The following is a 27956-nucleotide window of genomic DNA, read 5'->3' on the forward strand; positions in this document are numbered from 1 at the left end:
ATTAGGGACTTGGAGAGAAAATTATTGAGAGAAAACTGAAAACGTGGTGACAGAGAGGTCTGGTAAATAGGCGGGTAGACAGAATACCCCAAATGTGCAGAGCCTAAGGATATTTGTTTTCAAGTAAATGCTCTACAGAGAGCAACCTCCTTGGAGGTAGTTGAACACAATGACACATTCTGTTGATGTCTGGAAGCTTCTCCTTGGCCACCACTGTACTTATCCAATGAGCTTGTGAACAAAGTAACCATGATGACAAGAACAGAGGTCATATATAGGCTCAGCAATGCAGACTACTTTTTTTTGGTTCTACATATGTATTTTAATTTTTTATTCATACTTATTTTAATTTTAAAATTTTAATTAGAGGATAGTTGCTTTACAATATTGTGTTAGTTTCTGCCATATATCAACATGAATCAGCCACAGGTATACACACATCCCCTCCCTCTTGAACCTCCCTCCCACACCCCACCCCATCCCACCCCTCTATGTTGTCACAAAGCATCAGTTTGAGCTCCCTGCATCCTACAGCAAGTTCCCAATATGTAGTGGGAATTCCTAATAATGTCCTTTCACAGCCTTGAGAAATTCCACAGAAATAGCACCTGGAAAAACAGCATATATTAAGAAACTGTGTTAATGATTATCTTTCATGTTTTTCTTAAGAATAATCTCCTTGTTACAAACTCCAAGGCCAGACCCAGAAGGGAGTATGACTGGATCATGAAAGAATGGACCTTGGAACACCGGATTGGCATCAGACATGAATGCTGCCTACGCACTTGCTGATTGTTCCCAAGACTAGCCCAAAAGAGAATGGCCTGGGGTGAAAACAAGGAGATCTGGACTATGTCAGCATAGTGTCTTGGGAAAGATAAGATCAAAAAAGTCTTGTAGTCTGCAATTAGGAATAAAAGCTGGACTCAGAGTGGACTCTGCACCTCAGTCCAATAGAGGCTGCAGGTCCCCTGACCCGTTGCACCGGATTCCGTGTTCTGTCTTCATTCTCATCACTCACTCCCAGACCATTTGGGCAACACCACTATCCATTTTACATACAGTAAAGAATACATTTCAGTGCTACCCTCTTAATTTTCTCCTTTCCCAACTGTGTCCACAAGTCTGTTCTCTATGTTTGCGTCTCCACTGATGCCTTGCAAATAGATTCATCAGTACCATCCTTCTATATTCCATGTACATGCATTAATATATGATATTTGTTTTTCTCTTTCTGATTTACTTCACTCTGTATGATGGACTGTAGGTTCATCCATCTCATTAGAACTGGGTCAACTGAGTTCCTTTTTATGGCTGAGTAATATTCCATTTTTTATATGTACTAAATCTTCTTTAGCCATTCATTTGTCAACGGACATCTAGGTTTCTTTTATGTCCCAGCTATTATAAATAGTACTGCAGTGAACATTGGGGCATGTGTGTCTTTTTCAATTTTGGTTTCCTCAGGGTATATGCCCAGTAGTGGGATTGTTAGGTCATATGGAAGTTTTATTCTTAGCTTTTTAAGAAATCTCCACACTATTCTCCATAGTGGCTGTATCAATTACATTCTACCAACAGTGCAAGGGGGTTCCCTTTTCTTCACACCCTCTCCAGCGTTTATTGTTTGTACATTTTTTTGATGATAGCCTTTCTGACTGGTATGAGGTGATGCCTCATTGTAGTTTTGACTTACATTTCTCTAATAATGAATGAAGCAACATAGACTTCTGTGCACCAAAATAATGTAGTTTAAACTACTACTAAGTGACTAAACTACCAACATCACAAACTTTGAGCCCTCATTTGGGGGCTATGATTCCACTGGGGAACAACTACCTACCCTGGTGTCAGGTTCCTTACATTTGACCACTTCTGTATTAGGGGCACAATGTATATCTAATCTCACTGGAATAGACACTTATTCTATACATAGATTTCCCTTCATGTCCCCCAATGCTTCTGCCAAAACCACCAGCCACGAATTTACTGAATATCTTATTCAACAGCACCTACAGCATTGTTTCTGAGACAAGAAGCCAGTTTATAGAAAAAAACAAAACAAAACCGGCGGCTGCTGCTGCTAAGTCGCTTCAGTCGTGTCCGACTCTGTGCGACCCCATAGACGGAAGCCCACCAGGCTCCTCTGTCCCTGGGATTCTCCAGGCAAGAGCACTGGAGTGGGTTGCCATTTCCTTCTCCAATGCATGAAAGTGAAAAGTGAAAGGGAAGTCGCTCAGTCGTGCCTGACTCTTAGCGGCCCCATGGACTGTAGCCTACCAGGCTCTTCCGTCCATGGGATTTTCCAGGCAAGAGTACTGGAGTGGGGTGCCATTGCCTTCTCTGATAGAAAAATTAAAAAAAAAAAAATCGGCAATAGGCTAATATTCTGGAATTCACTGGCCTCACCATAAGGCCGCTAACCCTGAAGCAACTAACCTGATTGGATGGTGGAATGACCTTTTGAATACTTAGTTATGGTATGAGCTAAGAGACAATACTTTTGGTGAGGGAGGCCATGTAATGATATCCAGGATATGGTAAATACTCTTCATCAGTGACTAATGGCAATGTATCTCTCTCATCAGGATCCATGGATACACGAATGAGAGAGAGGAAGTCAGAGTGGGTCTTTTCACTGTTATGGCCGGCCTCCGGACACAGGGATATTTTGCTCCCTCTCTATTCCACTGATAATTTTAATTTGAACTCCAAAGTCTTTACATGATTTTTCTGGTGTTTCTTTGTGATTGGAATTTATGAATAAAAGGCATGATTTTATTTAAAGAGATAAGAATCAGTGTATTAAGGGGGTGTATTGAGTTATGTCAAGGAAAGCTTGATAGCATAAAATCCTTAACTTTCCCAATGTGCGGTCAACTAACTTGTGTAAATTACTGAGGGGGCTAATTCCTCATGACAAATACCTGATCCTCTTTCAAAACTCTTGGAGGGATGAGTGACGCTATTTTGGGTAGACCGTAACAGTTGAAGATTCACAAACCACCTGCTACCGTTCAGTACCTTTTTCATTAGTAGTGGTCCTCGATAAATAGATATATCTAACTGGAGGTGCCGGGGATTGAACCCGGGGCCTCGTGCATGCTAAGCACGCGCTCTACCACTGAGCTACACCCCCAATCTTGCTAGGGTGTTTCATTCATATTAGACATTACTGAAGATTTGGTGAGTGAGGCAAAATCACTTATTGTCTTGTGAATTAATTTACAGGAGCTCTAGGCAGCCCACTCCACCCAAAGTAAAAGCCTTAACATCAGTTTACTTGATCAGAAAGAATAATGATCCATTGCCTACTATTTCTGGTGACTGTACAATATAATTATGGTTGGTGGTAGAAGAGTAGAGAAGCACAGAGAAGAGATTATCACTGGATAGGTTTGCTTCTCCTTGGTTCACAACTCTTTCATTAACCCGAACAGTTAAAAGAATAATGTCTTCTAAAAGATAATTGACTGAGAAAGTCTTACTTTTGCTTTTCCTTCTCTTTCTGTTCTTTCCCCTTCGTGCTCCTCAATGATGCTGCCAATGTCACTGGGTCCTCAAGCCTGATAATGTGAGTCTGTTGTGCTTGTTGCCTCAGGTTCGAGAGATCCTGTGTGAGCCAGATCTTCCTTTTTATTTTCCTTTTGTGTTAGACTTCAACAGTGATGATGAGGCCCTTGGAGTGAAATGTTACGAATTTAACTTTGCTATTGAGCAGAAAAAGTAAGGGAAAGTGGGGAAATTTTGTGCAGCACGGTTTAGAAGAGTGAAATAGGATAGTAATGGAGATGCTAGAAATGAAACATTTCATCAAAGATGCTGGCTGGGAAATGTTGGATGAACATGTGGCAAAAATTAAGTTAAATGAAATAATTTAGCATCCATATTAAGGAAGTTATTAATGTTAGAGAACACGAGTAATTTGCATAAGAAAGAAGCATAAGTATGTGAGGGGGTGTAGCTCAGTGGTAGAGCGCGTGCTTAGCATGCACGAGGCCCCGGGTTCAATCCCCGGCACCTCCACTTGAGAGACTTTATTGGAGACCTCAGTAAGCCATCGAGGAGAGTTTTTTGGCTTGTTTATTATTGTTCTCATTTTTGTCTTTGCTGCCTTTGGTCTTTTGAATGAGTCAATCAAAGTTTCCTGTCTTGTTCTTGTGCCACAGTTTTCTTTGCAGCTTTGGAATACAAGGATATAATTCGTGCGGGTGTACTCAAACCATTTGTCCATGTTTTTCTTAGCCATCTTCTCTCTAGCCATTTTGAGCAATCACAGCTGTGTTTTGGGGTACACACAGTGTATAGGATGCCTGCCCCCACCTCTACTATTCTTAGGTAACAGTATTGCATGATGACTTCAGGAATGGCCAAAGTGAAGCCAGATACTTCTGATCCTCATGCATCTTTGATGGAAATACCATTTGTGCTTAAAACAAAGATCTAGAGGAGGTCAGACTGTAATCGTTTGAATAGACTTTCTCTGTTCAAACTGTGGCTCTTCGGAACTCCCACTGGGAGAAGTGTAGTATATAAGCAGTAGAGAACACTGAAAATGTCCCAAAAGATCTCTAGAAGAAAACTGGGTTTCAGGAGACTTCTGCGTAAGAGTAAGAAACAAGAATGGAAGAGCTAAAGAATCTTCGCTCAGACATTTAAACGCTCGACCCTCAGGTCAAAAGTTTGAGGCGCTATCCAAGGTGCTGACGCTTGTATTCTTGGACTTATATTTAAAAGTGTTAGTTTGCTGTCAGGCTTACATTTCTTTCTCATTTGCCCCTCACATTCCAAAGCTAGTGTGCTAAAAAAATCTGTTGCTGCCTCAGATACAAAAGCCCAAAGTCCCCGCGGACCCTGCTTCTACGCTCAACATTGCTGTCACTACAGTCACGCAGGAATCCGGACGTGGCTTTCCAGTTGCTCTTTATAAAGCTATCAATTCCTGCAGTGCGTGCGTGCATACTTAGTCGCTCAGTCGTGTCCGACTCTTTTTGCGACCCCGTAAACTGTATTTCGCCAGGCTCCTCTGTCCATGGGATTTCCCAGGCAAGAATACTGAAGTGGGTTGCCAAAACTCCAGGGAATTTCCGGCAGTACTGCACCGCAAACAAAAATTCAGCTACGCAAGGGCCCTCCAAAGTGTTCAACCTGTTTATCCAGCGAGGAAAAGAGCAACTAGTATCTTTCAAACTACGATAACTGGAACAAAACAAACTGGATTCTCGTAGGACATAGGTTTTCACCTACTTCGCTTAGAATAAGGAAGACTCCTCTTGCGGCGAACCTGTCGACATGCAGAAGAGACAAAGACTTCGGATACATCCACATTCTCCCTTATCCGAGTATCAGTGGTGTATAATGCTCATTCTTAAACTTTCTTCTTGTGTCCTCGTTTTCGGGCCCTGGCTTGGCTGCTGCTTCTTTCCCCGCAGCTGTCTTCCCCTCCCCACTCTCCCTCCGGGATGCTCTCGCCTCCCCACCCCCTCTCTCCTCTCCATCCCCTCTCAACTCTCCAGTTCTCTGACATTAGTCTAGGAACAGCTGAACCTTGCTGCTTTTCAGTCATTTAGAGAAGTTTTAAAATTACATGATTTCCTGCCCTCTTCCACTTATGACAGGATTTCCTTAAAACAAACTAAACAAAAAAAGTATACGTGTTTGGGTTGACAATGATGCACAGTTGAATAAAGGCAGGAAACATCAACTTATTTGTGCCCCAGGGACAGATAGATTTTGAGGACCTACCCAGATGTGGGGAGGTCTTATAAAGAACTTTTCTTTTTGGCTTCCTTCATGTTCACCTTCTTGTGGAAAAACATTCTGTCTGAAACAGGCACAATATCGACGGGAGCATCTTTTCTCATCTTCTTTCCTGTCTTCTGTCCTTAAGGGTCTCAGAGCTAGATTTACAGTGTCCTGGACAGAATGCTGCTTCTGCGTTTCCAGACAAAGATGCTAGGCACAGTGCTTTAGTTATGACTGACTTGGCTCTTCATTTCATATCCATATTAGTTACACTTCACTCTTATCTCCCCACATGCACCTAAATTTCCTGAGTAGTTTTCATGGCACTGGCCTTTGTATTCCCCTCCACTATCTTTTATATTTTTCTAAGAGCGTTGCAGACAGAAAAGAAGTTGAACATTCAAAAGAATATTTCATCCTGATGTATGCTTGGTGGTGGACAGGAACTGCCACTCAGGAAGTCAGCTAGCAGCAGTCCGTGGAGGGTCCCCTACTTATGAAAGATCTCTTTTGTATTCAGACATTTTTCAATTCAGAAAGCAAAGTCTCTTCTCTTGAGGGTTTCAGAAACAGCTGCTGCTGCTGTTAAGTCACTTCAGTTGTGTCCGACTCTGTACGATCCCATAGAAGGCAGCCCACCAGGCTCCCCCGTCTCTGGGATTCTCCAGGCAAGAATACTGGAGTGGGTTGCCACTTCCTTCTCCAATGCATGAAAGTGAAAATTGAAAGTGAAGTCGCTCAGTCGTGTCCGACTGGTAGCAACCCCATGGACTGCAGCCTACCAGGCTCCTCCACCCACGTAATTTTCCAGGCAAGAGTACTGGAGTGGGTTGCCATTGCCTTCTCCTTCAGAAACAGCAGGGTAACTTAAATCTTGAAAAAGCCCCCAGTTAGTCATTCAGTCATGTCCAACTCTTTGCAACCCTATGCACTGTAGCCCACCAGGCTCTGTCCATGGAATTCTCCAGGCAAGAATACTGGAGTAGGTAGCCATTCCCTTCTCCAAGGAATCTTCCCAGGGCTCTTCCCTGATCCAGGGATAGTGGCAACTTGCCATATGGAATATCCTAGACACCTTCTGCAGGGGATGTAGCTCAGTGATAGAGCACAGTGTTTAGCATGCACGATGCCCTGGGTTCAACTCCAGCACCTCCAGAGCTTTAATCTTAGCCCTAAACTAAGGCTTCTGACTGATTTGCCAAGTGATTTAGCAGGGTATGCCAAAGATTTCATTTTATATGACCAATAAATTTTCAAAAATGGCAATGATTGATTCCACTGATACCTCTTTGTTTGATGACCTATGATATTCAAAAGTTTACAAGTATCTGAATAAAGGCAGGAAAAGTGAAAGTGAAGTCACTCAGTTGTGTCCAACTCTTTGTGACCCCCACGGACTGTAGCCTACTAGGCTTCTCCATCCATGGGATTTTCCAGGCAAGAGTACTGGAGTGGATTGCCATCTCCTTCTCCAGGGAATCTTCCCTACCCAGGGATTGAACCCGGGTCTCCCACATTGTAGGCAGATTCTTTTATCGTTTGAGCCAGGGAAGTCTGTTAAAGGCAGGGAATGTCTACTTATTTGTAGGTCACTTATTGTGACCTACATTTCCCACAAGTTTTAAAACTTGTTCAAATAAACCTTTATTTATTAGCTGCAACCAGTTCTAAACTATTGTAGCAGATTTCACTCCATGTTGTAATGAATTGTTTGTTCAACTTCTCACAAAATAGTCTCACCTGAAGTTTTTTCCAGGAAGACTACTCACACAGATTATTTCTTGTCACTTCAAACTGGCACTGGCTCCTTGAATAAACAACTAAATAATATTGGTATCAGGAGTCAAAGTCAAATCATTTGTCTTATTTTAAAAATCAACTATTGATGTTACTTCATAGATATAGAGAACAAACTAGTGGTTTCCAGGTGGAGGGAAGGGCAGTAGTAGGGTTGGGGTGTGGGAGGTACAAATTTGAGTGTAATAAAGGTTCCAGGGGAGCAAAGCTCATGGCTCAGGAAGTAAGGAACTTGACCGCAATGCAGGAGACCATGCTTCGATTACTGGGTCAAGAAGATCCCCTGGAGAAAAATGTGGTAATCCCCTTCATTATTTTTTGCCTGGAGAATTCCATGAACAGAGGAGCCTGATGAGCTACAGTCTATGGGATCGCAAAGAGTTGGACATGACTGAGTGACTAACACTTTCACATTGTAATAACTTAAAATGGAAAGTAACCTTTTAAATTGTGTAAAACTTTTTTAATAAAAAATTTAACTATTGATTTTTTTGTGAAGAAAGTCTGTTGTAATGAGATATGCCATTTTAAATTTTCTAATTTTTGTGACAGTTGCTTTCCCATCAGTTGAGAATTATTGTGATGAGTATGTAGTCTGGTAATGTTTATGTATATGAATGAGTTCTGTTTTGAGAGTGAGTTGGTAAGTCCAATTGGTTTGTAAGTCCAACAAAGTTAGCCTAGGCACTCAACGAATACAATCACTATATAGTACCATACTGTTATAGGCTTATAATATTTTTCACACAAAGAACACATAAAAACAAAAAATTAAAACATTTTTAATCTTATAGTATAGTATAGTAGTACAGTACAACAGCTGGCATACAGGAGGCTGGCATCAAGTGAGCAGGCAAGAAGAGTTATTGCCTGGAGGAGGGAGAAAAGGTGGGATAGGGTCGAGTGGAAGGATCATCAGCAATAGGAGGTGGAGGGGCAGCTGCAATAGCACTCATGTCTGACATTGATGGAACACATATTGGCATCTTTGAAAGTTTGCATATAGGGGACTTACTGTACATATATATTTTTCCAAACTTATAGAGTTATTGGATTCCATTTCTCAGCATTTTTGGAGACTTTCAAAGAAGGAGGATCAAGAGGAAGAGAAAAACAAGAGAACCCCCCCCCCCAAAAAAAAAAACAACAACTGCCTTTATGTTCTTTTAGTTTCTGAACTGGGTCTGGGTCAACTGACAGGATGTGGAGAAGTCGAAAGATTTTCCTGTGAATTGCTATTACTTCTCTTCTGCCTCCCTGTTCCACCTACCATCCCACACCAGAGGGAACTTCATCCAAGCAGCAAATATGGAAGAAAGAGTCCAGTTCTTTCTGGGCAGGCAAGTATATTGGACAACTAGACCATCAGGCTTAAAGAATTTGAAATTGGAAAAAAAGCTGAAAACAATCTAATTATTAAAAAAGAGAAGTCAAAAGCTGTTATTTCAAGTGGCCGAAATAGCTCAGTTGGGAGAGCGTTAGACTGAAGATCTAAAGGTCCCTGGTTCAATCCCGGGTTTCGGCAAACTATTGTTTTTAGTTAATATAGTGTATTCCATTAGCATGTTAAATATGTGCCACATTTCAGTCATGGAGGAGTTCATAACTGAAGCCCACTTTTAGATTTTCAACTTTTTTTTTTTTTTTTGCCAAGGTAATAAAGGTATCTTATGACCTCTTTAAGTTTACATAGTACTCCAACATATTAATACCCTGTGAGCAGTAAGCACTACTGATTTTAAAAAATAATAAAATAGTATGCAATAATGACGCTGAAAAACTTGGGCAATGGTCACTGAATCACTGTGATGTATAGTGTGAACAGCAGCAGTGGGAAGAGAAAAGGGTGCCACTTATCGTCTCTGTTGCAGCCACTCTCTGTTGTAGCTTGAAAGCAGCCATAGAAGATGTGTAAATGAAGTGCTTGTGTTCCAATAAAACTTTATATACGGACACTGACATTTGAACTTCATATAAACTTCATGTGTCAACTAACACTAGTTTTCATTTTATTTATTCAACCTTTTAATGTTCCCAAACCATTATTGTCTCCCTGGCAATAGTTTACCAACCACTAAGGAGGGAATCTCACTGTAAATACAACTTTAGGAGCAGGCAAGGTTTCAGTAGGCTTTTGCCAGTTAGAAATAACTGGAGAATAAATTCAAAGAGAAGGACCTCAGCCCCTAGGGATTTGAACTTTGTTTCCCCAATTAAAAAATTCTGGAAGCTTACCTAGTGAGCTATCATAATCTATAGATCTAGCTACTGGACATACATTTAACTAATTCATTTGATAGATATTATCGTAGTGCAAAGCTTCTTTGCATTCTCTTTATGGCAGGGAAAATCCCATTTGAAAGAGATGCTATAATAAATACCCAGCTCTCAGGAATGCTATGTTTTCCTCTCTCTTGTGTCTTCCATTCCTTTAGCCATCTCAAAACCAGAGCTGTCATGTCCCCTACAAAATGTCACAGCAGGGTTTGCAGACCATATTGCTGGACTTGAGGTATTTTATTTCATGGTGAGTATTGTGAGTTCATTGCTTTTTTGCTTCCCCATTTCCCCAGAGAATTGGAAACGGCTCAACATTAATTATGTAGGACTACTTCTTTCCCTATAAGTGATGACATTTTCAAAGAGGAATAAATCCAGACTAATCTCAAGTTGCCTTTTGACTTCAGGATTCCCATCTCAGAAGAAAAGATGTGGAGCAGGTGCGCTACAGGAAGCCTGCCTGCTTTGAAACTTGCCCTGCTACTTGCTGGCTGTGAGCTGTTGGCAGTTAGTTACTTCACCTCTTGGGGAGTCTATTTATCAAGGAGGTGATATAATCACGTAATGTAACCTATTGCTATTACTATAATATTATCCACTTTTTGTCCCCAGCTTTATCTTAAAGGCACCATTTTTTTTTTTTAATTTTGAAAGCTTGGGAAAAAAAACAAAACAAAACAAAACAAAACAAATATGCCATATTGACCATGGTCAGAATTCAACCTAGAGTTCTGTGAGCAGGATTTCAACTTGCTCTTGGGAAACCCACCAAGTTTCAATGTCTCAAAACTCAAACCTTCCTACACCTGGTGGTATGTAAATGATGCTCATTATCTAGCACTCACTGGGAAAACGCATCTTGATTCAGTTCAAGTAAACTTGCTCCTAAATTTGAGAAAAGTTTGAAAGCAATTAATTAAATGGCATAAAACAATAAAAAGGTGGAAATACCTACCCCTTAGGTTTGGGCATCCTTTTATGCTGGCCACCTCCTCACTCACGCCCAGTAATTCCAGTCAGTCATCTTGTCCGGAATAAGTTCTTCAAATTTCTGATTTATCCATGATTTGTAAAACAAATCTTACTGACATTTTCCAGTTTACAGATTTCTTCCCTAGATACTTTGTTACTGAAAGTGAAAGTCGCTCAATTGTGTCTGACTCTTTGTGACTCCATGGACTGTAGCCTGCCAGGCTCCTCTGTCCATGGAATTCTCCAGGCAATTCTACTGGGGACTTGTTCCCTTCCCCAGAGAATCTTTCCAACCCAGGGATCAAACCAGGGATCAAACCCAGGTTTCCCCCCATTGCAGGCAGATTCCTAACCATCTGAGCCACCAGGGAAGTAAATTTATAATCTTCAAAACAATACTTAGTGTCTTCCTTAATGTTGTAAGGAACCTTATTTAATTCAACTATATTCCTAGAGTAGAATAGAATAAACCACTGCAAGTCAGTAGATGTTACTCTGGTTTCTAGCTCTTCATACTCTCATAGAGCCAAGAGCTCCATGTGAGGAGGGCAAAAACATGGACAAGATTCTCCAGACGAGAGCTAGGTTGTACTGGGCTACGGTTCTTGAAAAATAATGCAGATAGCTATTGCCATTCAATTATTTTTCATAAAGAGGTTGTAATTGTAGGGGGTGTAGCTCAGTGGTAGAGCGCGTGCTTAGCATGCACGAGGCCCCGGGTTCAATCCCCGGCACCTCCAGCTGGAGTTTCTTGTGTGGCATTTCTCTGACGCTAACCAAAATGGCTCTCGGGAAATTTGTCACTCATAACTCCGGCAATTTTGTTCAAATTTATCTGTCCACCTTTTATTTTTTAATTGGAGAATGTTGCTTTACAAAGTTGTGTGGGTTTCTGCTATTCAACGAGGGGAATCAATAATAATTATATATGTTTCCCCTCCGTTTTGATCCTCCGTTCCCCCCTCCCCCTACTCTCCCCAGGTAATCACAGAGCGCCAGGCTGGGCTCCCTGTGTTATATAGCAATGCCTCACTAGCTATCCATTTGACACAGGATAGTACGTATATGTCAATGCTACTTTCTCAGTTCCTCCCATCCTCTCCTTGCCCTGCTGTGTCCACAAGTCCGCTCTCTACATCCGCGTCTCCATTCCTTCCCTGCAAATAGGTTCATCGGTATCATTTTTCTAGATTCCATATATATGTTAATATTTGATATCTGTTTTTCTGCTTCAGATTTGTCCGCCTTTTAAAACCATCCACTGTACTCACTGAGAAATCATTCCTATGTTGACTAAGGTCTTCACTACACAAAAAATTAACTACTGGAGAAAATTAGAGTTCAGAGAGCAGGAAAATCACTTAGACTATGCCCCCACCTCATCTTCCATCAAACTAGCTTCAGGAATCAGTTCAATGGAGTTTTCCCTGGATTTGGAGAAGGTTTAAAATTAAGAGGCTGGGAAATCTGAAGTGAACTTGCCCTAGTACTTTGGGTAACACAATTCGTCCTCTGGCATGAAGAACACAGGATTCTCCAGTGGTGAGATGAAGGAGAGACTGGCTGCGTAATTTCCTGGACACAAGGCCCTCTGAAATGCACTGATCACAGACAAATAAGGCCGGCCATGATGACAGGTATGGAAGCGAACACCCCAGCCAAAGAGGCAAGCCACTCTCTTGTGTCCTTGCCCTCTTCTAAGAGACTCAGAGTGGATGTTCACCAGTGTCAGGCTTGAGATGAGAAAGCAGGAGATGCTCATTCACCATGCAGATGTGCTAAATGGTCCCATCCTGTTTAAAAGGACAGGACCTGTCCTATTAAAAGGAAAGATGTAAAAAGAGTACAGGAAAACTTCTTTCTCCTTCTACTTGTCCTGTCTACTTGCTGGGTATGCTTGGGAGAGCATTACCTTTTGAAAATGTTGCTAATGGAGATACATAGCTGGAGTCCTAAGCACTTATGGAAACATCAAAGAACACAGATTTAGGACACTAATGTTCAGAGATGTAGGACAGTTGCTACATACTTGAGGGGCAATTCTACCTTTTCCTACAAGTAGTTTAACTTTGTGGTCCTATTAAAGATTTTGATGAATCAACATGAATTTGATCATACAATCCAGTTTATGAAGTAAAATAGCTTTTGTGCCTCACTTAAATCCGGGGGTGGGGTGGGGAGAGTGTTGTAGAGGGAGATTTGAGTGCAAAGCAAGAGATCTGAGAGAAAGAGAAAGGTTATTCTTGGTCACAAAAGAGGTGGGTTGTTTGATTTGTGTTAAAATTAATGTTTCTTTTTGCAAACAATTGGCTACTTCCAAGAAACCACACTGTCACATAAAGTGATTGGCCACTGTAAAAGTTTTATTTCAGGAGTCTGAGAACCTTGCATCTCTCCTGCCTCAAAAATTTGGACATTGACCAGATGCACAAAATTGCCAATTGTTCTCTGAATTAACTTAGAGGGCACATTCCACCCAAGGTAAATATTTTCACTCAAGAAGCACCCTATCAAGCTATTCCATGCCATTGTGAAGTCACCTTCACCAGGAAAGACACTCCTTCCACTTTCTCAAAGAGACTTGAGACCCACTCTGTCTGCCCATCCCTTGTATCTGGTGATTCAGCCAAACATGTTCTAGGATCGCGTTCTTGAAACTGGGAGAGTTGAATTACATTAAAGACTTTTCCTTCCAGCAGAGGCATAGTTACTGCTTACAGATCCTGTCTGGAGCGTCCTCACTCTGACATGCAAACCTTCCTAATAAAACTTTCTTTGGCACTGTGTTTTCCCCTGATCCTGTCACCACTCCACCATGTCATTTCCTTCCCTTTGACTGCAGAACGTAGCTTCTGGTTCAGGCTTCTCCACTTCAAAAGCCCTCACTATTATCAATGATTTCAGCATTTTAACTGTTGCTCTGTTTTGAATACATGCACACATAATCATGAGAGTGCCATAAAAATCCACTGGTTTTCCAGATTTTAAGTAAGTGCCATTTTATAAAAATCCCCTGGATCACTAATGTTATTATGACAAATATTAAATATCTACTCCTAGTGACATTTTACTGTTCATACTGTTCATGGGCTTCTCAAGGCAAGAATACTGAAGTGGTTTGCCACTCATTTCTCCAGTGGACTACATTTTGTCAGAACTCTCCACCATTACCCGTCTGTCTTGGGTGGCCCTACAGGGCATGGCTCATAGTTTCATTAAGTTAGACAAAGAAAGCCTTCCTCAACGATCAATGCAAAGAAATAGAGGAAATCAACAGAATGGGAAAGACTAGAGATCTCTTCAAGAAAATTAGAGATACCAAGGGAACATTTCGTGCAAAGATGAGCTCGGTAAAGGACAGAAATGGTATGGACCTAACAGAAGCAGAAGATATTAAGAGGTGGCAAGAATACACAGAAGAACTGTATGAAAAAGATCTTCACGACCCAGATAATCATGATGGTGTGATCACTCACCTAGAGCCAGACATCCTGGAATGTGAAGTCAAGTGGGCCTTAGAAAGCATCGCTATGAAGAAAACTAGTGGAGGTGATGGAATTCCAGTGGAGCTATTTCAAATCCTGGAAGATGATGCTGTGAAAGTGCTGCCCTCAATATGCCAGCAAATTTGGACAACTCAGCGGTGGCCACAGAACTGGAAAAGGTCCGTTTTCATTCCAATCCCAAAGAAAGGCAATGCCAAAGAATGCTCAAACTACCGCACAAGTGCACTCATCTCACACGCTAGTAAAGTAATGCTCAAAATTCTTCAAGCCAGCCTTCAGCAATACATGAACTGCGAACTTCCAGATGTTCAAGCTGGTTTTAGAAAAGGCAGAGGAACCAGAGATCAAATTGCCAACATCTGCTGGATCATGGAAAAAGCAAGAGAGTTCCAGAAAAACATCTATTTCTGCTTTATTGATTATGCCAAAGCCTTTGACTGTGTGGATCACAATAAACTGTGGAAAATTCTGAAAGAGATGGAAATACCAGAGCACCTGACCTGCCTCTTGAGAAACCTGTATGCAGGTCAGGAAGCAACAGTTAGAACTGGATATGGAACAACAGACTGGTTCCAAATAGGATAAGGAGTACGTCAAGGCTGTACATTGTCACCCTGCTTATTTAACTTCTATGCAGAGTACATCATGAGAAACGCTGGGCTGGAAGAAACACAAGCTGGAATCTAGATTGCCGGGAGAAATATCAATAACCTCAAATATGCAGATGACACCACCCTTATGGCAGAAAGTGAAGAGGAACTAAAAAGCCTCTTGATGAAAATGAAAGAGGAGAGTGAAAAAGTTGGCTTAAAGCTCAACATTCAGAAAATGAAGATCATGGTATCCGGTCCCACCACTTCATGGGAAATAGAAGGGGAAAGAGTGGAAACAGTGTCAGACTTTATTTTTCTGGGCTCCAAAATCACTGCAGATGGTGATTGCAACCATGAAATTAAAAGACGCTTACTCCTTGGAAGGAAACTTATGACCAACCTAGATAGCATATTCAAAAGCAGAGACATTACTTTGCCAACAAAGGTCCGTCTCGTCAAGGCTATGGTTTTTCCTGTGGTCATGTATGGATGTGAGAGTTGGACTGTGAAGAAAGCTGAGTGCCAAAGAATTGATGCTTTTGAACTGTGGTGTTGGAGAAGACTCTTGAGAGTCTCTTGGACTGCAAGAAGATCCAACCAGTCCATCCTAAAGATCAGTCCTGGGTGTTCATTGGAAGGACTGATGCTAAAGCTGAAACTCCAATATTTTGGCCACCTCATTCGAAGAGTTGACTCATTGGAAAAGACTCTGATGCTGGGAGGGATTGGGGACAGAAGGAGAAGGAGAGGACAGAGGATGAGATGGCTGGAAGGCATCACCGATTCGATGGACATGAGTTTGAGTGAACTCGGGGAGTTGGTGATGGACAGGGGGCCTGGTGAGCTGTGATTCATGGGGTAGCTAATGAGTCGGATACGACTGAGTGACTGAACTGAGCTGAACTGTGGTCCATGTGATCAGATTGGTTAGTTTTCTGTGATGGAGTTTTTCAGCCTGTCTGCCCTCTGATGATAAGAGGCTTATGGAAGCTTCCTGATGGGAGAGAGGGACTGAGGAGGAAACTGGGTCTGATGAGCGGGGCCATGTTCTGTAAATCTTCATTCCAATTTTCTGTTGATGGGTGGGGCTGTGTTCCCTCCCTGTTATTTGTGTGTGTGTGTTAGTTGCTCGGTCTTGTCCGACCCTTGGCTACCCTATGGACTGTGGCCAGCCAGCATTCTCTGTCTATGGGATTCTCCAGGCAAGAATACTGGAGTGGATTGCCATTACCTTCTCCAGGGGAACTTCCAACCCAGGATTCTTCAGCGTTTGAGCTACAGGAAAGTGAAGTCGCTCAGTCGTGTCCAATTCTTTGCGACCCCGTGGACTGTAGCCCACCAGGCCGTGGGATTCTCCAGGCAAGAATACTGGAGTGGGTTGCCATTTTCTTCTCCAGGTCTCCCGCATTGCGGGCAGATGCTTTAACCTCTGAGCCACCAGGGAAGCCCGTTTTGTTTGAGCTACAGGGAAGTCCTAAAAGAATTGGCAGCGGTGGGATTCGAACCCACGCCCCCGAAGAGACTGGAGCCTTAATCCAGCGCCTTAGACCGCTCGGCCACGCTACCACCTCACACCCTGGTGTTTTTCTGGGGCCAAACTATGGTGGAGGTAATGAAGATAATGGTGACCTCCTTCAAAAGGTCCCATGCACACACTGCTACACCCAGTGACCCCAACCCTGCAGCAGACCTAACAGAAGCAGAAGATATTAAGAAGCGGTGGCAAGAATACACAGAACTATACAAAAAAGATCTTCATGACCCAGATAATCACGATGGTGTGATCACTCACCTAGAGCCAGACATCCTGGAATGTGAAGTCAAATGGGTCTTAGAAAGCATCACTATGAACAAACTAGTGGAGGTGATGAAATTCCAGTTGAGCTATTTCAAATCCTGAAAGATGATGCTGTGAAAGTGCTGCACTCAATATGCCAGCAAATTTGGACAACTCAGCAGTGGCCACAGGACTGGAAAAGGTCCATTTTCATTCCAATCCCAAAGAAAGGCAATGCCAAAGGATGCTCAAACTACCACACAATTGCACTCATCTCACACACTAGCAAAAGCAAAGGAAAGTTGCAATCCCATGGACTGTAGCCCGGCAAGTCCTCTGTCCATGGAATTCTCCAGGGACGAATACTGGAGTGGGTTGCCATTACCTTTTCAAGGGGATCTTCCTGACCCAGGGATCAAACCTGTGTCTCCTGCATTGCAGGCAGAGTCTTTACCAACTAAGCTACACACTAGCAAATAATGCTCAAAGTTCTCCAAGCCAGGCTTCAACAGTACGTGAACCATGAACTTCCAGATGTTCAAGCTGGATTTAGAAAAGGCAGAGGAACCAGAGATCAAATTGCTAACATCCGTTGGATCATGGAAAAAGAAAGAGAGTTCCAGAAAAATATCTATTTCTGCTTTATTGACTATGCCAAAGCCTTTGACTGTGTGGATCACAACAAACTGTGGAAAATTCTTCAAGAGATGTGAATACCAGACCACCTTATCTGCCTCCTGAGAAATCTGTATGCAGGTCAGGAAGCAACAGTTAGAACTGGACCTGGGACAACAGACTGGTTCCAAATCGGGAAAGAAGTACGTCAGGGCTGTATATTGTCACCCTGCTTATTTAACTTATATGCAGAGTACATCATGCAAAATGCCAGGCTGGATGAAGCACAAACTAGAATCAAGATTGCCAGGAGAAATATCAATAACCTCAGATATGCAGATGACACCACCCTTATGGCAGAAAGCAAAGAACTAAAGAGCCTCTTGGTAAAAGTGAAAGAGAAGAGTGAAAAAGTTGGCTTAAAACTCAACATTCAGAAAACGAAGATCATGGCATCTGGTCCCAGCATTTCAAGGAAAATAGATGGGGAAACAATGGAAACTGACAGACTTCATTTTTCTGGGTCCAAAATCACTGCAGGTGGTGACTACAACCATGAAATTAAAAGACACTTGCTCCTTGGAAGAAAAGTTATGACCAACCTAGACAGCATATTAAAAAGCATTATTTTGTCAACAAAAGTTCATCTAGTCAAAGCTACGGTTTTTCCAGTAGTCATGAATGGAGTGAGAGTTGAACTATAAAGAAAAGTGAACATCCGAAGAATTGATCCTTTTGAACTGTGGCTTGGAGAAGACTCTTGAGAGTCCCTTGGACTACAAGGAGATCCAACCAGTCAATCGAAAGGAAATCAGTCCTGAATATTCATTGGAAGGACTGATGCTGAAGCTGGAACTCCAATACTTTGGCCACCTGATGTGAAGAGCGGACTCATTTGAAAAGATCCTGATGCTGGTAAAGATTGAAGGAGGGAGGAGAAGGGGATGACAGACAATGAGAGGGTTGGATGGCATCACTGACTCAATGGACATGAGTTTGAGTAAACTCTGGGAGTTGGTGATGGACAGGAGGCCTGGAGTGCTGCAGTCCATGGAGTCACAAAGAGGTGGACAGGACTGAGCAACTGAACTGAACCAAACTGAACTCACTGAACTTTTAATTCAATCTTCCTTCCAAACTCTTTTTGTTTTGAATTTTTTTCATTTTATGATGTTAATGCTACTTATGTTTTAAGTGTGTTGGTAGTTTAGTCACTTTGCAGTGGCTTCAATCTGATCTATTTTGGTGTATGGAAGTCCATGTTACTGAGCTATACATGACTTCCATTCTGTCACTGTGGCCATTCTTTTCATAATTCCACTGGGAAAAGACAGTGATGGCTAAGGAGAAGCTAAGCTTCCAAACATCAACAGAATTGGTTATCTTGTCCAACTGCTATTAAGATCCCCTTCTTAGGAGGTTTCTCTTGGAGAGCATTTACATGGAAAAGAAATATCCTTAGACTCTGCACATTTAGTAAAATCTATCCATCTGTCTGAGGAGCCTGGAAGGCTACAGTTCATGGGGTTGCAAAATCAGAACACGACTGAGTGACTGAGCACATCTGTCTGTGTCTTTCTCAAAACCTCTCCGTCCTCACTTTTCAGCAATTTTCCTTCCAAGCACCAGTCAGCCAAACTATTAGTCACCTGTCATGAATTAGTGTGGATCCCTATGCTGCAGCTATCCTTCCAAATAAAATGAACAGTTGCATGTCCTGCGTGAAGTCAGGCCCGCTGGGAGGATTGACTTCAACACTGGCCTCCAAAATTCAAAGAGGCCCACTAGGCTTACCTTTCTCACAAGTTTTATTTATTTATTTATTTTTTCTCACAAGTTTTAAAACCTTTTTCTGTTCCCTTCACAATTTCACCACTACCAGTTATAACATATTACAGTAGATTGTAATGAATTGTTTGTTCAAATTCTCACAAAAAAGTCTCACCTGGAGTTTTTCCACATAGAATGTTCACACAGATTCTGTCTTCAGTCACTTAAAAATGACATTGCCTCCTTGAATAAACAGCTGAATAACATCAGTAACATCTGTAGACTGACTCATCAAGAGACAATGAAAATGACACATCATTTGCCTTCTTTTTAAAATGAATTCTTGATTTTGCTTCCACTGTCCTCAATTCTCAGTCAACTATTTTTACTCAAAGATTAGTGGTCTTAAGTTTGTTTTCTGTAGGCATATTTCTTTTGGATACTATAAGTAAACACTTTAATTTCTTTGCCATGGTAAATGGGTTTCCTTGCAAGATTTACAAAGGAGCCAATCAGAGACTGACCTGATTGCAACCTTATCTTCATTAAAAACATTCTTGTGTGTGTGTGAAGAAATACTGTTGCAATGAGATGTGTCATTTCAAGTTTTCTAATTTTTGTGACAGTTGTTGTCCTGTCAGCTGGAGTATGGTGACAAGTGTTTAGTAGTCTGGTAATGCTGTTGTATACTCTATTCTTTTAGCAAATTTATAGCATCACTGGATAACATTTCTCATAATTTTTGGAGATTATGTAAGAGTATGGATCAAAAACAAGAGGAAAATAAGGGATTCTCCAAAATACTGCCTATAGGTTCCATTACTTCTGAACAGTGTCTACAGGATACAGAGGAGCAAAAAGGCTTTCCACTGAATATCTCCCTAACACCTCTCTTTAAAAATCTCCATTTGTACTTATTCATCCCTGCTGCCAGGAATTGTATCCAACTGACATACATGGAAAACAGTATATTCCAATCTTTCTGGGTGGGCAAGTATATTGGCCAACCGTGCTTTAGGAACTTGAACCCTTCCAAAAATCAAAGTTGACAATCTAAACATTGAATAAGAAAGGTCTCTGACCTTTCTTTTTCAGGTAGCTGAAATAGCTCAGCTGGGAGAGAGTTAGACTGAAGATCTTAAAGGTCCCTGGTTCAACCCCAGGTTTTGGCAAGCTCGGTATTTTAGTGAATACCGAGGATGATTTGTCTTCCTGTGAGAAAGGAGTAGATGCTCACTGGGATGATGCTCATGATACTTTAATTCCTTCAGTATGATAAAGCGCAGACATGATGCAGTATCATGGTTCCCAGTGTCATGGGAAGCCTGGCGTGCTGCAGTGCATGGGGTCACGATAGAGTCGGATATGACTTAGACTGGACAACAAGTGTCATGGTTCAGCCAAAGGAGCTCGAGGTCAGCTGTCGAGGTCAGCTTTCATTGTTTTTAAATGATGTGTAACTACTGCTAATTTTTTTAAATAATAAAATATTATGTCTGTGACACTGAAAAACTTGAGGAATCATCACTGAGTGACTGCAATGTGTAGTGTCCACAGCAGCAGTGGGAACGGAAAAGGTGCCATGTACCATCTCTATTACAACTACTCTACATTTTAGCCTAAAAACAGCCATAGATGATGTGTAAATGAATGAGGTTGTTGTGTTTGAATAAAACTTTAAATATGAACACCTAAATTTGAATTTCATATAAGGTTCATGTGTCATGAAATACTATTGTATTTTTTGACCTTTTAAAATAAAAAAAAAATGTTGCTCTTTCAGCAGCACACATATTAAAACTGGGAAGATATAGAGAAAGGGAGCATGGCCCATTGCACAAGGATGACATACAAATTCGGGAAATGTTCTAAAACCATTCTTTGCTCACAGGCAATAGTTTACCAACCACTAGGGTAAAGGGAAGGGTAAAGGATCCTATTGCAAATACTCAGAACTTTAAGAGCAGACAAGATTTCAGTTGCTTTCTACCAGTTAAAAATTACTGGAGTCATATCCCGACACCATCAATAACTGGAGAATAAGTGCAAACACTCCAGTACTGAACCCCTAGGGATTTGAACACTGTTTCCTTAACTAAAACTTTAAAAGCTCAAGTAATGAACCACCCAAACATACACCTAGCTACCGGATATATAATCAATTAATTCATTTGGTAGATTTTGTCCTAGTTGCAAATCTCCTCTACATTCTCTTCATTGCTGAGAAAACTCCATTTGGAAAAAAAGAAAAAAAACTCAAAAACTCTGTAATAGCTAGCTCTCAGGAATGCTTTGTTTTCCTCCTCCTTTTCTTTCTGTATTCTGTGTCTTTAAGAACCAGAGCTGTAGCATCTGCTTGGAAAAGTCACTGCAAGGTTTGTAGACATAGTGCCGGGCTGGCGGTGTATCCTTTCATCGTAATTATTGTGAATCCATCCTTTGTGTCTAATTTCCCCACCTGCAGTTAAATTCTCAAGGAAGCACACTACTCTTTCTCACATCCTTCTGCATTATGTTTTTCCATTTCATTTGCAGTCTGTGCAGGCAGAGGGGAATAAAATGGAAGGAGGGAGCATTTGAAGACTCAAGGATATGTTCCATAATGGGCTTTTCTGTGTTGATGGATGCAAGTGCTACTCACACATCCCTTGGCATGCAGCCCTTAGAGCCCATCAACTTTGGGAAGACTGAGTGTAACTATGTCCTTTTATTTGGGCTGCAGTGCCCCTCCTCATGATGAAGCTGTAAGATCAGACTTAGAGTAGGAGGTTCGGAAATAATGGAGCTGCACAGACTAAACTCTACTCTGCCAACTATTAGGTCCTCGAAGACATCCAGAAAAGGAAGGAAGGTAATTAGTCATGAAATTTTTCTTGGAAGCCACGCGTCTGGGTGGATGTAATTGAGTTGTGGAGAAATCACAGAGCTTGGAAGATGTCTGAGGTTTAAGGCTCCCCCCACCCCCCACCTCCAAGTCTGAGGGCTTCCCCAGTGGCTCAGTGCTACTGCTAATACAGGAGATACAGGAGATGTGGTTTGATCCCTGGATCGGGACGATCCCCTGGAGTAGGAAATGACAACTCACTCCAGTATTCTTGTCTGGAAAATCCCATAGACAGAGGAGCCTGGTGGGCTACAGTCCATGGTGTTGCAGACTCAGACACAACTGAGCACGAGGACCATGTCTGAGCCTCTCTTTTTTTCCTCTTTTTTCTTACTTTTGATTTTGCATTTCTTTACTCATCTTTTCCTGCTCACATTCAAGGGAGACTATCTAATTTAGTTGGTTGCTTTAAGCACTCAAGCATTTCTACTCCAAGGGCTTTGGAATCCATGACTACACCTGATTGTGTCAGAACAAGGAAAGCTGGGTGGAGTGAGACAACAAAGGAAGATACTGTTCATCCAGGGCAGTAATCATACCAAACTACAAACCAGTTATTGATTCACTTGCAAAAACAATTGAAAGAAGAGTGGAAAGAGAAAAAAATAAGGAGACCATGCACAATTTTCTACCCCAGTTTTCTCAACTGTCTTTCTCAAGAAACAGGTTGCAGACTGAGAAGCAGAAAGCCTGCCCACTAATTTTCTTCCACTCTTTCCTAATCTTCCAAGCTCTACTGAGGGCAACTCAGTACAGTCACCAGACGTTTAAGTCTGTAGATCTGAGTTATAGCTGCATAAGTAGACACTGCACAATAAATCCACTTCTTACATGGATGCTGTTGCTATCCAAACCTCAATTTATTAAAACAAGTATTCGGATCAATGAATGTAGAGTTTTCTAATGTGACTGAAATAAATTCTGAGATCCAACTGAGTACTTGGATCTGTTGCTAGAGTTTGATGATCAAATTTAGTCAATAACTCTTTCCTAATTCATATGTAGAAGCTTTCTGACCACAGACACTGTCCTCCATCTTTGAAGTGACTTGTCTAGAAAACTGAAATAAGGAGGATGGGAATTCCACGCTTTCAAATCTTTGTCATCATATATACATATATTAAGGAAACCTTGCCTCGTATACCTCAGAAAATCACACAGAAAACACTAGAGAAGTCAGCAGCTAAAGGCAGAAGGTTTTGCAGAGCGGGAGAATGGCCATCATCAGCTGCATAGAAAAAAGTGATCCCACCTCAGAGATTTCAGCTGCTTAATTTTATTCTTTCTAATTTCTGTTTCATCTTTCCTGTTATTGCATTCTTGGAGGGAAAGGAATTGGATGGATTTGTTCTCACTGCCAACTCTACTCTGCCGTCCCATATTTGCTCTTAAAATTTTCACTCCTTCAAAGGATAACAAAGAATAGGTACAGATATGAAGTTTTGTTCTGATTCTATTTGGAACAAAACTCACAAGATATGAAGCCTGTAGTAAGAACTGAGAACAAACTCAGAATGTGATAGAGCAGCCCACGTGGGACTCCACTCCAGGACTTCCAGTGGAGTTGAGCTCATTCATTCATGTCAAGGCAAGAAACTGTTGAAAACTACACTTTCTGTTACAAAATTCTAAGACAATAAATCAGCTAACTTAAAAAAAAAAAAAGACAATTCTTTGGCCAGATAAAGAAGATGCCAACAGAATGAATTATAATACCTCACTGACAAGGAGATCAAACCAGTCAATCCTAAAGGAAATCAGTCCTGAATATTCATTTGAGGGACTGATGCCAAAGTTAAAACTCCAATACTTTGGCTACCTGATGTGAAGAACTGACTCACTGGAAAAGACCCTGATACTGGGAGAGATTGAAGGCAGGAGGAGAAGGGGACGACAGAGGATGAGATAGTTGGATGGCCTCACTGACTGGTTGGACATGAGTTTGAGCAAGCTGGAGGAGTTGGTGATGGACAGGGAGGCCTGGTGTGCTGCAGTCCATGGGGTTGCAAAGAGTCGGACACGATTGAGCGGCTGAACTGAACTGAACTGACAGTTTTAGAATCTGATATCTGTGTAATCGACCCAATATAAAAAAGTTTTATGGAACCTTACCTTTACCAAGCTTTGAATACTGGTGGTTACTATTCAAGGAAGTTAGCACTAAACTTCTGGAATTAAAGCTCTTTATTCCATTTTCATCATGTGCAAGTTATCATCATTTCCCCCCCTGCTCAAAATTTTGTAATTCTCTCTCTCTAACTGTCTCATTACTATTGTTTCTAAGCCAAGCCTGGTTATTGTAAATGTGATATACTGTGGTAAATTCCCCAGCTTCTGTTGCCTGCCTTTCTTCAAGACTCCAGGAGTTGTTCTGCCCAACCTCCCCCTTTCCTAACCTACCTTTTCCAGATGAAACTTGTCACCAGGTTGCCTTATTTGAACTCACTCTACCTTCTTGATCAATTGCAGTTCTTTAACCTATCTGGCCATCAATATAATCTGAAGAAGTTTTTAAATTACAAAGATTTCTGCCTTATTTTTACTTCATTCAGGAGTTGCGTGATGGGTCCAAGAATCTATACTTTCATCAAGTTCTCAAGCTATTTTCCAGGTCTGGGTGCTATTGACGTTAGTCTATAGCATTTATGTAATTTTTCTCTCAACCTTGGAAGGTTGCTTATGGTTGACTTTGCTATTATCATAACATTAATGTTAATATATTTAAATTTTATCTATTAATAATATATTAAGCATATATCAAGTAATACTGATATATTTTCATATATATTTTCCAGAGAAAGTTAGGGATCTTGCACAGGTAAGAAAGGTCGGAATGAAACTGCAAAGTAGAACAGAAGATAAAATGACTTAGGATTACGTTAAAAATTAAAAAAAAAAAAATCTTAAACTCGTATTTCCCCTCTCTCTTCTTCCCCTCCGTCTTCTTAAAAAGAGACGAATATATCGTACTCACCTCAGACCCTATTCTGAAATACACTAATACGTAAGCATTCTCTGATAGAAGAAAACCAGATAAGAGTTACAACGTGGGCTCCGTGGCTTAGTTGGTTAAAGCGCCTGTCTAGTAAACAGGAGATCCTGGGTTCGAATCCCAGCGGGGCCTTCCTGGTGGTGACCTGGACGTTTCTCCAGGTATACCTTTTGGTCTTAAAATTCTGTTTTGGCAGGTTTTTTCCCCCTACCTTCAATCTCCTTCCACCCTCCAGCTTTGGACATAATAGGTAGTTTCCAAAGGTTTTGGAAACAAAATGGAACTGATTTTGGTACATCCGCACGATCCCAGACTATATTAAGAAAGCAAAGCGCAGGACCATGATTTTAGTACACTGCCTATTTTCTTGATGCTTCCTTTTGGATATGCAAACCACATCTTGCCTCGGGATTTTTCTTGGAATGTTATCTCAGGTATTCCAATCCTAATTTCATGTAAAAGTTAGGGCCTGGTACATATGTATGGGACAAGAGCAAAATGAAAATATAGGTTCCCCTACTCAAAAAACAGGGGAAAATTATCAGCAAAGATAGTAAAACATAAATTTAGCTTTATTTTTTCTTCACTCTTTCGACCTTTTATGGCATTTTAAAATTTGTTACTTGATGTCGCTATAATTAAGCAAAATTAGCATCATAAATTATAAGCATGAACTTCACTATCCATCTTGCACACCAAAACCCACAGAGTATTGCAATCGCTGTGCACACAAAGGAGAAGCATTTCCCTTGCTCAAGCTCATCGGAGGTCAAGTACAAGATCGGGAGGTTTTAGAATGGTTTTGTCCTTTCAGATATAACTAAAACACTCAGGCTGCCGAAACCCGGGATCGAACCAGGGACCTTTAGATCTTCAGTCTAACGCTCTCCCAACTGAGCTATTTCGGCTCCCCAGAGATGAATTTTCCAAAACATCTATTTTTTCAAAATTGAGATCGTTTTTCTACCCATTTTTAGAATGTTTCAGGCTTCTCAAGTGTTGTTAATGGTCCACAATATTTACCCACCCAAAAAGTTGTGAATGTCTTCTGTGTATGGCACTTGAATTCAATTCCTGGCGATGTGGGATGGTAGGAGAAGATGAGAGACAGGAAAGTCATAGGGATTCGTTGGAAAATTTTCTGCTCCTCTGACATGGCTCAGAATATTACAGGGAAATATATATTTTTAATTTCTTAGAGTTCCTTATTTTTTTTTTCTTTTTGTTTATTCTTGCACAATCTTCAAAGATGCTGAGAAAGGGATTAATTTTTGTTGATGTGGGATCAGTTTTCTGCTTCCTGGTGATGATTTCTAGTGAGCGGGTTGCTGTCTTTTACGCTAGTCCATCTACTCTGCCATAGTCTTTTGGCCTAGGTCTGACCCGGCTGAGAAGAAACTAAGAGCAGGAACAGCAACAGTTTGGATTCAGAATTTACTATTCTTGGGCAAAAGCCATTCATCAAAAAACTGATTTAAAAATTGTAGAAGTCTCCGAGTTAGCAGAATAGATATTCTGACAAAAATCTTGGCAAAGAATACAGAAAATGGGTTTATTTCCTAACATATGGAAATAAGAGAGGGTTGATACAGGGGGATGTAGCTCAGTGGTAGAGCGCATGCTTTGCATGTATGAGGCCCCGGGTTCGATCCCCGGCATCTCCATCTTTTCCCCCTGCTCTTTAATGTACATTATATATGTTCCTTCAGTCCTGCGGACTCTGCTCTCCTACTTTTCCACCTTTCCTTACTTTCCACCCCTCACATGGAAAGTAAATATTGTTGCTAGAACAGCAGAAGGAAGAAACAAAAGAAGAAAACAAACAAAAAAAGAATAGTCTTATACCACATCGAGGAATGTCACCAATTTAACCAACTTTTTCACCTGGACTATCTTAACAATACAACTTAACAGAAAGAAGATCCAATGTAAGATGGGGGGAAGGGAGTGGAAAGAAACCCATGTGCAATTTAGTTAGCCTGAATAATCCTAAAGATAGTAGTCATGAAAAAAAATGCCGGTGCTGTGAGCAGGATTCCAACCACTCCTTGAGAAAACACTTTGGACTGCAAACCAAATGCCTTAGATAGACAATTATTCCTGAACTTTTATCATATACCTGGAAGAGAACACATGAATTCCAACAAGGGCTCCTGTTTCTCCAGTAAGAGCCTGGAAAAAGACAAAGAAAGATCCACCACTGACCTGGTTTGATTTTGGAAACAAAGTGATGTTCGTCCTCTGCCATTAGAGAACACCTGACTTTAAAATAAATTCAAGTAACGGAGAGGTCTTGGCTTCTACAAAGTCAACCATCTCTCTGTTTCCTTCCCATCCTTTCCACTGAATTCTCGAAGAGTTGAGAAGCAGATGCTCAGCAGCAGGTGTGTGCTGTTGGGGCAGGAGACATTCCCTTTCAATAAACCAGAGCCCATGAACAGTATTTCTGCTCAAAGTTGTCCTTTGGGGACTGGTGGAATTGATGTTGTTTTCTTTTACAGATGGCTTAAGAGATGTACAGCTTCTGCAGAAATAATCACTTTACCTGGAAGCTGATGGTAGAAAATGGGACTTTTATTGGTCTTCTTCTAAGGAAAATTTAGGACAGCAATAACCAGTTTAAACCAAAAAAAGAATGAGATCAACCTAGATGCAATCTCATGTATTAATAATAACCTCCTTATCTATTAGAACTTTTTTCAGCCATGTCATGATGGTTCAAACCTGTAGCCCCTGCAGTGGAAGCAGTCTTAACTGCTGAACTGCTAGGGAAATTCCATTACCTCCATGTCTTAATGTGTAGCTTTAAGTTCTCACTCTACCTGCTTTGGGGGGCCATCTACTCCTAGCCACATAGATGTCCGAACCTGAGGTTCAGAGATGTCCACAGAATTCCAGCTTCAGGTTATATATATAATATTTGTAGGTAGACATCCTCAAGAGGCTATCTTGTAGGCATTTAAAATATGTTATGTACAAACCCCAACTCAACTTTATTTCCCCTTTATTGTCCCACCTTATGTTC

General features: G+C 41.2%; 10 non-coding genes across 10 annotated transcripts; 7 read left to right on the forward strand and 3 right to left on the reverse strand.

The window, feature by feature from the left end:
- Positions 1-3067: 3067 nt before the first annotated feature.
- On the reverse strand, positions 3068-3139 carry TRNAA-AGC (transfer RNA alanine (anticodon AGC)). Its single transcript has one exon. It is a non-coding gene; the product is annotated as a tRNA-Ala (tRNA).
- Positions 3140-3954: 815 nt separating this feature from the next.
- TRNAA-AGC (transfer RNA alanine (anticodon AGC)) lies at positions 3955-4026 on the forward strand. The gene has a single exon. It is a non-coding gene; the product is annotated as a tRNA-Ala (tRNA).
- Positions 4027-8994: 4968 nt separating this feature from the next.
- TRNAF-GAA (transfer RNA phenylalanine (anticodon GAA)) lies at positions 8995-9067 on the forward strand. Its single transcript has one exon. It is a non-coding gene; the product is annotated as a tRNA-Phe (tRNA).
- Positions 9068-11462: 2395 nt separating this feature from the next.
- TRNAA-AGC (transfer RNA alanine (anticodon AGC)) lies at positions 11463-11534 on the forward strand. The gene has a single exon. It is a non-coding gene; the product is annotated as a tRNA-Ala (tRNA).
- Positions 11535-16377: 4843 nt separating this feature from the next.
- On the reverse strand, positions 16378-16459 carry TRNAL-AAG (transfer RNA leucine (anticodon AAG)). Its single transcript has one exon. It is a non-coding gene; the product is annotated as a tRNA-Leu (tRNA).
- A 3694-nt stretch (positions 16460-20153) lies between these two features.
- TRNAF-GAA (transfer RNA phenylalanine (anticodon GAA)) lies at positions 20154-20227 on the forward strand. Its single transcript has one exon. It is a non-coding gene; the product is annotated as a tRNA-Phe (tRNA).
- Positions 20228-20826: 599 nt separating this feature from the next.
- On the forward strand, positions 20827-20933 carry LOC129648063 (U6 spliceosomal RNA). Its single transcript, XR_008712662.1, has one exon. It is a non-coding gene; the product is annotated as a U6 spliceosomal RNA (small nuclear RNA).
- Positions 20934-24989: 4056 nt separating this feature from the next.
- TRNAT-AGU (transfer RNA threonine (anticodon AGU)) lies at positions 24990-25063 on the forward strand. Its single transcript has one exon. It is a non-coding gene; the product is annotated as a tRNA-Thr (tRNA).
- Positions 25064-25766: 703 nt separating this feature from the next.
- Positions 25767-25839, reverse strand: TRNAF-GAA (transfer RNA phenylalanine (anticodon GAA)). Its single transcript has one exon. It is a non-coding gene; the product is annotated as a tRNA-Phe (tRNA).
- A 684-nt stretch (positions 25840-26523) lies between these two features.
- On the forward strand, positions 26524-26595 carry TRNAA-UGC (transfer RNA alanine (anticodon UGC)). The gene has a single exon. It is a non-coding gene; the product is annotated as a tRNA-Ala (tRNA).
- Positions 26596-27956: the final 1361 nt, after the last annotated feature.

This window comes from Bubalus kerabau, chromosome 3, assembly GCF_029407905.1.
Source record: "Bubalus kerabau isolate K-KA32 ecotype Philippines breed swamp buffalo chromosome 3, PCC_UOA_SB_1v2, whole genome shotgun sequence".
NCBI classification, from domain to species: Eukaryota; Metazoa; Chordata; class Mammalia; order Artiodactyla; family Bovidae; genus Bubalus; species Bubalus kerabau.